The 9,179-nt window shown below is 37.8% G+C and overlaps 1 pseudogene; it reads right to left on the bottom strand.

Annotated features, from left to right (window-relative positions):
* Positions 1-2,555: 2,555 nt before the first annotated feature.
* Positions 2,556-2,786, bottom strand: LOC118827921 (annotated as a pseudogene).
* Between the last annotated feature and the right edge of the window lie 6,393 nt (positions 2,787-9,179).

The raw sequence follows: 9,179 nt of genomic DNA, 5'->3' as shown, positions 1-9,179 counted from the left end.
TCTCCCTTGATCCTGTCCCTTTTTGAAAGTGTTTGTTTTTGATTACCTCCTCCCCCCATCTGCCCTCCCTTCTATCATCCCCCCTTTTTTATCTTCTTCCTCCTTCTTTCCTGTGGGGTAAGATACCCAATTGAGTGTGTATGGTATTCCCTCCTCAGGTCAAATCCAATGAGAGCAAGATTTACTCATTCCCCCTCACCTGTCCCCTCTTCCCTTCCTATAGAACCACTTTTTCTTGCCACTTTTATGTGAGATAATTTACCCCATTCTATCTCTCCCTTTCTCCCTCTCTCAATATATTCCTCTCTTATCCCTTAAATTGATTTTATTTTTTTAGATATCATCCCTTCATATTCAACTCACCCTGTGCCCTTTGTGTATATATATATATATATATATATATATATATGTGTGTGTGTGTGTGTGTGTGTGTGTGTGTGTATATACCTACATATATACATACATAGACACACACATACGTATATATATGTATATACATATATATATATGCATATTCCTTTCAGCTACTATGATATTGAGGTCTCACAAATCATACACATCATCTTTCTATGTAGGAATGTAAACAAAACAGTTCAACTTTAGTAAGTCCCTTATGATTTATCTTTCTTGCTTACCTTTTCATGCTTCTCTTGATTCTTGTGTTTGAAAGTCAAATTTTCTATTCAGCTCTCGTCTTTTCACTAAGAAAGCTTGAAAGTCCTCTATTTGATTGAAAATCCATATTTTGCCTTGGAGTATGATACTCAATTTTGCTGGGCAGGTGATTCGTGGTTTTAATCCTAGCTCCATCGACCTCTGGAATATCGTATTCCAAGCCCTTCGGTCCCTTAATGTGGAAGCTGCCAGATCCTGTGTTATCCTGATTTTTTTTTCCACAATATTCAAATTGTTTCTTTCTGGCTGCTTGCAGTATTTTCTCCTTGACCTGGGAGCTCTGGAATTTGGCGACAATGTTCCTAGGAGTTTTCTTTTTGGGATCTATTTGAGGAGGCGATCTGTGGATTCTTTCAATTTCAATTTTACCTTCTGGCTCTAGAATATCAGGGCAATTCTCCTTGATAATTTCTTGAAAGATGATATCTAGGCTCTTTTTTTGATCATGGCTTTCAGGTAGTCCAATAATTTTTAAATTATCTCTCCTGGATCTATTTTCTAGGTCAGTGGTTTTTCTAATGAGATATTTGACATTGTCTTCCATTTTTTCATTCCTTTGGTTCTGTTTGATAATATCTTGATTTCTCATAAGGTCCCTAGTTTCCCCTTGCTCCAGTCTCATTTTTAAGGTAGTATTTTCTTCAGTGGTCTTTTGGACCTCCTTTTCCATTTGGCTAATTCTGCCTTTCAAGGTATTCTTCTCCTCATTGGCTTTTTGGAGCTCTTTTGCCATTTGAGTTAGTCTATTTTTTAAAGTGTTCTTTTCTTCAATATTTTTTTCAGTATTTTTTTGGGTCTCCTTTAGCAAGTCATTGACTTGTTTTTCATGGTTTTCTTGCATCCTTCTCATTTCTCTTCCCAATTTTTCCTTTACTTCTCTAATTTGCTTTTCCATCTCCTTTTTGAGCTCTTCCATGGCCTGAGACCAGTTCATGTTTTTCTTGGAGGCTTTTGGTGTAGGCTCTTGCACTTTGTTGACTTCTTCTGGCTGTATGTTTTGGTCTTCTTTGTCACCAAAGAAAGATTCCAAAGTCTGAGACTGAATCTGAGTGCGTTTTCACTGCCTGGCCATGTTCCCAGCCAACTTACTTGAGGCTTGAGTTTTTCGATGGGGTATGACTGCTTGTAGAGCAAAGAGTACTTTGTTCCAAGCTTGAAGGGATGTGCCTTTGATTTCAGAGATATTTCTATATAGCCAGCTCTGCCACCCCAGCACTCCTCCTTCCTCAAGAACCACCAACCCGGACCTAACACAAATCTTCAGCAGGCTCTTCACTCCTGCTATGATCTGCCACTTAATTCCTCCCACCACTTGGGCCTGGGGTGGGATGTAACTGCAGCTGTAGTTCTGTAGCTGCACCTCCCCCACTGCCCCTGGGGCGGTGGCTGAACTGCGAACTCTGTCCCCCGCAGCTTTTCCCACTAACCTTCTCTGTTGTCTTTGGTGTTTGTGGGTTGAGAAGTCTGGTAACTGGCACAGCTCACTGATTCAGGGTGCTAGGGCCTGTTCTGCCTGGCTCCTGTTCTGGCTGGTCCTGCTGCCTCCCACGTTGAGCTCTGCTCCCCTCCACTCCCTGCGGGATAGACCTCATCCAGCGACCATCCAGGCTGTCCTGGACCAGAGCACTGCTTCCCTCTGCTATTTTGTGGGTTCTGCAGTTCTAGAATTTGTTCAGAGCCATTTTGTATAGGTTTTTGGAGGGATGTGGTGGGGAGCTCACACAAGTCCCTGCTTTCCAGCCGCCATCTTGGCTCCACCCCCGGAAGTCGGAATACAAGCTTTATCATAAAAAAAATTTTGTGCACAGTGGTCTATTCATTCACCTGTTGGCTTGTAAAAAACATTTTCAAGAATTCACTCTAAATGATTTACAAAATCTTTAACTATTACATGTAGCATGTACTTTGCTTTCCCCTTCTCTTTCTTCTACCTTTGCTTGGGTCATAAGATCAGCAATATTTTTCTCCAGATCATCAATACTACTACTCATATCATCAATTTGGACAATTATCTGGTCTGACAGAGTCTGAAACTTGTCCTGCATCTGCTGGAGAACTGTCTGAACCACAGAGGTCAGGTCTTATATGGTTTTGGGGTCCATCTGTCCCATGGCACCAACTCTTGATTGCACTCAGCTTCCCTAGATGTTTCCTTTAAACATTATTGTGTTGTTGTTTCTCTTCTTCCAGATGATCCTTCACTTTTGTGTAATTTATCCCCTTAATCAGTTCTTTTTTTCTTTTATCTCTTTGGTGAGATTTGCCATTGTCTTTTCAAAGTTTATTGAGTCATTCAGGAAAATCTTGTTCTATTTACATTCTATCTTGGTAATACACAAAATTCTCTTCCTGATTAGGTACTGATTCATTTTTTTCTTGCAATATTTATTCAGAAATGTTTGGACTCATTTAGATAATCTGAAGGATATATCTTCTCTATTATATTAATATATAAATATATATATGTACATAATATTTCTCATTGGTTTATCTGCTTGTGGCTATGGTTATTAACTAAGTTGTTTTTCTCCCAAGATCTTTAGTAATTTCAGCCTCCCAACCCCCATATTCCACTATTGCTCATTTTCTGACTCCTTTTCCTGGTAGTTCCCCTGAGGGCTGTATGTCAAAACAGTCTCTGCCTTCCCCCAAGCTGGGAAATTTATTTTTCAGCAGCCATGTCCTTTACTCCAAGTGACATCTGTGGGGAAGGGGACAGAAATAGCTTCAATTGCATGCTAGTCCCCTTTATTTCAGGCTGGTAGAACCCTACATATGCTGGGACCCTGTACCATTCCATCTATTCCTTCCAGAATGAGTATTATTGTATCATAACAGGGATACTGAGACCCCAGGAAGAAAAAGCTTCCTGTGTTTTTACTTTTCCACCTCCATTACACAGAGTGTGTGTTTGGAGGTAATGGTAGGAGAGAGCTGAGTTTTGCTTCTCTTTGCTTCATAATGATAGAGAGTTGTGGTTGGGAATGGGGTTAGTGAGGTTGCTGGCAGAGACTGTATCAGTAATTGCTGAATGGATCTTAAAGCACATTGACTTTGACTGCCTAGATTACAACAGAATGTGGCAAGTCTTCAAAGAGATGGGAGTACCAGATCTTGTTACTTTTCTCCTAAAGAAACTATATGCAGGCCAAGAAGCAAGTTAGAACCAACATGGAACAAATGATTGGTTTAAGATTGAAAAAGAAGACAATAAAGCTACATATTATCATCTTAATTACTTAATTTATATGTAGAGTATATCATGTGAAATACCAGGCTAGAAGAATCAAAAGCTGGAATTAAGGTTGCAGGGAGAAATATCATTAATCTTATATATGCAGACAATACTACTGTCATGGCAGAAAGTGAAGAATAATTAAGAAGCCTCTTGATGAGGGTGAAAGAGGAAAGTACAAAATCTAGCTTAAAGTTTAACGTTAAAAAAATGCTAAGATCGTGACAACTGATCCCATCGGTTCCTCACAAATAGAAGGAGAAGTGGAAGCAGTGTCAGATTTTATATTCTTGGGGTCAAACATTACTGCAAATGGGGACTGCAGCCCTGAAATTAAGACACTTGCTCCTTGGAAGGAAAACTATGACAAATCCAGACAGCATACTAAAAAACAGAGACTATCACCTTACCAACAAAGGTCCACATGGTCAAAACTATGGTTTTCCTGGTAGCAATGCAAGGCTGTGAGAGTTGAACTACAAGGGAAGTTGAGTGCTGCAGAGTCCACACTTGAATCATGGTGCTGGAGAAGACTTTTGAAAGTCCCTTGGACAACAAGGAGATCAGATCAATTGGTGCTTAAAGAAATGAATTCAAGCTATTCACTGGAAGGTCAAATACCAAAATTGAAGCTTAAATACTTCGGCTGCATAATGTGAAGACAGGACTCATTGGAAAAGACCCTGATGTTGGGAAAGATTGACGGTGAAAGGAAAGAGGGATAGCAGAGTTTAAGGTGGATAGCGTCATGAAAACAATGAACATGAAACTGGACAGACTTGTACAATAGTGGAGGTCCTGGTGTGCTATGGTCCATGGGGTCATGAAGAGTCAGACATGACTGAATGACTGAGTATCAACAACAGCAATCTCAAACAACAAATCCTGCCATTGTGTTTTATCACTCTGCCACAGCACTGGGACTGAGGGAGGGAGGAAGTGCTGAATTAGCATCTTGTGTTAGGGATTAAGGATTAACCCTCTCTTCTATTTGTGTTCTTGATATCCTGGATCTTGTGATTTTTCCATTCTTTTGATATCATTCCACCCAGAATGTATCTTTTAAAGTCATGCTTCAATGATTTCAGGAATGATACCTGTATCATATTTTTTTTCTTTACTTGGTCTGGGTCAGCCACTTTTCCCCCCTTTGTCTTACTAAGTGCCACTGGCTAATATAGCCCATTGTGGAGTGAATATATAGAATCCAAATTTGGGGGTAATGCTGCCGCTGATAATGAAAACAAATCATTACAGAAATGTTGACGAATGCATTCATTTGTTGTCCTCCTGCCAGTTTCATCATAATCAATGTTTTTGGAATGTTCTGGTTTAGTTGGCTTTCAAGCTAAGCTTTCAACAGACTTATTTTCATCTCCACTGTATTCCAGTTTTATGAGATAATACTCTTCCTAATCTTCAACCGTACTTCTCTAGAGTATTTAACTAATGGTTGTGTATTCTAAACCAGTGTCATACTAGCCTGCTAAGTCTCTTCATCTGTCAAGACCTCCAGTGTTATCTAATAGATCATTTCTACTCTTTGTTGCGAGAGTTATTTTAGATTGGTTAAGATTTCACAAAAAATAAGAAAATAATTTTGCTTGTTTCCATTTCCAATTTTTCAACATTGATGGTTCATTTGAATAGATCAGAAGAAAGCTGTTGCAATTATTTCATGTCTTCCCTTTTTTTTTTCACTTTTATGTTGATTTTGACCATTGTTCTAGCTAGTCAATGGTCTGACTACACATAGCCAGATGTCTGAAATGTCTCTCACATCAATAACCAGTCATTTCCCATCTGTTAAGTTATAGTCAGTTTCTTGTCATGTTAGTTTGTTTATTGCTGGCCATTTTTTAGCATGGTTTTGAAATAAATGATTTGTTATATACAATTTTCTAAATGTGCAAGTCAGTCACTTCTATTTTCAAAACTCAGCCATGTTTTCAGATATGATTTTGCCATTTTCCATTGTGATTGCCTTCATATTAAAGTTCAAAATATATGTTGACTTAATTGGGAAGAAGCATGTAAAGTTTTTTTTAACAGAATGTAAGCAGTTTGAAAGCAAGGACTATTCTATTTTTTGTCTTTTATTCCCAGGAATTGGCACTAAGCTTGATATGTGATAGATGACCAATTTGTTAAATTTCTATACCTTTTTATTCTCTGTAATAGATGTTGGTACAAAAGTGACAATTATTTTCATTGAGCATATGTTCATCGTGAGCATGGCAAAATGAGAAAACCAAGTGTCCTATGAAATATTTTTGTTGCTTTTGGATCTGTAAAGATATGAACTAAAGTGATTTTTAGATTACCTTTATTAAAAAACCTATAGGCTTACCTTCCCTTTATCTTCAATTTTATATTGTAATCTGGTTTTATTTATTATGGGACTATAATCTCTTTCTCTTAAGATCTCTGCTTTCCTTTAAGACCCAGCTCAAGGGAAGAAATCTAAACTATCAATAGTTATATAAAATATACTCTAACTCTCTAATAATTAGAGAATTACAAAATAAAGCAACTCTGTGGTTCTACCACCTACCCATCAAACTGGCAAAATTCACACACATAAAAATTTATAATACTGTAGGAGCTATAGAAAACAAGTATATTAATAGACTGTTGGTGGAGGTATGAATAGGTCTAACCCAGGGGTGGGGAACCTGTGGTTTTGGGCCACATATGGCCCTCTAGATTCTGAAGTGTGGCCCTTTGACTGATTTAAAACTTCAGAGAACAAATACCCTTAATAAAAGGATTTGTTCTGTAAAACTTGAACTCAGTCAAAGGACACACTTGAGAACCTAGAGGTCCACATGTGGCCTCAAGGCCACAGATTCCCTACACCTGGTCTAGCCATTCTGTAAAGCAATTTGGAAGTATACCCCCCAAATTACTACATTTTGCACACCCTTTGACTACCACTAGGCCTATAATACAAAGAGATCGAATAAGTAGCAAAAGGACAAAAATGTACTAAAACTATTCATAGTATCTTTTCTTGGTAGGAAATAACTAGAAATTTACAGATTTAATTTAGAAACTAATCCACCAATTGGGAAATGGCATAACAAATTTTCATATAATAATTTAAATGAATATTATTTTACTATAAAGAAGAGATGAAAGGAACAGTTTTAGAGAAACATAGAAAGACGTATGCAGTAATGTATAGTGAAGTGAATCAGATAAAAAATGTATATAATAACAACTTTATAAAGACAAGCAACTTGCATAGACATAACAATTATGACCAATGATCAATGAAATGGCTAGCCATTATTCCAGAATACTGATAATAAAGCCTGTTAAGCACTAGCTGACAGAGTTTATAGACTCTGGGTACAGGAAGACAGAGGCTATTTTTGGACAGGGATCATAAAGGAGTTTGTTTTGTTTGGCTATGTGTGTTTGTTACACAGGTTTTCTCTTTCTTTTTTCAGTAAGGGGAGGGGGGAGGAGGAGAGAAGAGAAAGGTGGGAGGAAGAAAATAATTTTTTGTTGATTGAAAAAAATTATTTTTTAAAAAGCCAAGAACTATCTTCTCTAGGAACCCTTTCTTGGTCTCCCCAGATATCGTCTATGTATTTTGTATTTATTTTACACGTATCACTTTGTGTACGTGTTATCTTCCATGTACCTGGAAGGGTCTATATGAAGTTCCTTGAGAGCCAGGCTGTTCTTGCTCTTTCTTTGTATCCCCATTGCTTAGCAGAATGTCCAGCACAAAGTAAGTTTAAGTAGATGCTCATTGACTGATTCAATTCTTCTAATAGTGTGTTAATTCACTAGTCATTGAACAAAACTCTTATCATTAGCATATCTAAATTTTGAATCAATTTTATTTGTAGTTCAGTCATTTTCAGTCACATCTGACTCTTTGTGACCCTATTTGGGGTTTTCTTGGCAAAGATACTTCAGTAGTTTGCTACTTCCTTCTCTAGTCCATTTTATAGATGAGAAAACTGAGGCAAACTGGGTTAAGTGGCTTTCCCAGGGTCACACAGCTAGTAAATGTCAGAGGCCAGTTTTGAACTTGGGAAGATAAGTCTTCCTCATTCCAGGCCCAGCATGCTATCCACTGTGCCACCTAGCTGCCTTAATTTTCATAGATGGCCTCAAAACAATGTGATACTTAGGACCTCTGCCCTCTTTCCCACAACTCTGCCTCCAGAAATGAAGTGGGAGAGGGCTGTATGGGGCTAAAAATCATTTTAATTTTTTTGTTTATTTGTTTTATGATGTGCTACGGTTAAAGAGTTTATTAACTGTTCTTGAAAACTCTCCAGCTTGGTAGAAGCTAACAGAGTTTGAACTCAACTAGCCTGCAAAGCTTTTGAAAATTAACTATCATATTACAATAAAGCATCATAAGATTTTGTGGAGGGTTAGTTATGATACTTTGGTTAATATAAATGAGCACTTTTTAAAAGCCCTATGCATCAACCAAAGAAGTAGCAATCAACAAGCATATATGGGAAAAGAAATCTAAGGGCTGGCCTCAGCTTCTTGGTGGTCTGTCCAGAATATGATCTCTTCTATCTCACTGCTTGCTCAGCCCCAACAATTTCAACTAGCTTGATGATTTTACGCAGGTCCCAGAAGGTTTAACAAAGCCCCTTAATTAATCTGCACACTGTCATACCCAGGGACATGGTGTGTTCATACCTAATGGACACTAGAGATGTATTCTCACCTTATAAATGTATGAAAGTTCATTGCAGCATGAGGTGGGGGGTGGTGCTGGAGGGCAGTGATTTTGACCCCACTCTTACCCAAAGAGTAAGAACAGTCTCTGCCTTAAGGAGCTTAAATTCTAATGGGAAAGACAATATACAGAAAGGAGCCACAGAAGCAAAATATCTACCAGTTGAGAGTAGGGGAGAATGTTCTGGGAGAGTTCTGCAGAAATTTTGGAAAATAATCATTATTAGTATCAGGTTCTTATCTTCATTTTGTTAGAGTTGCTAATATGGTTATTAGAAGACAGAGAAATCATGTCTCAGTTACCTAGAGCTTCATAATCATTCATTAGTTATCTTCATAATATTTATCTCACATGGAAAGAAACTAGTGCCCAAAGAAATTGAGAGACTATTTCTAAATCACCCAGCAAAACAGAAAGAGTTCTAAGTACCTATTTTCTGTCATAGTTTCCTTTCTGCTTGTAACTCCACATTCTCTAATTTTCACATGAGGAAAGGTTTAAGCAAGAGAAAAAATAGTTTTACTAGTCATTTTATGCCTTATTTACCCT

This window comes from Trichosurus vulpecula, chromosome 8 (genome assembly GCF_011100635.1).
Source record: "Trichosurus vulpecula isolate mTriVul1 chromosome 8, mTriVul1.pri, whole genome shotgun sequence".
Taxonomy (NCBI): Eukaryota; Metazoa; Chordata; class Mammalia; order Diprotodontia; family Phalangeridae; genus Trichosurus; species Trichosurus vulpecula.
This window is presented reverse-complemented; position numbering and strand designations above follow the sequence as displayed.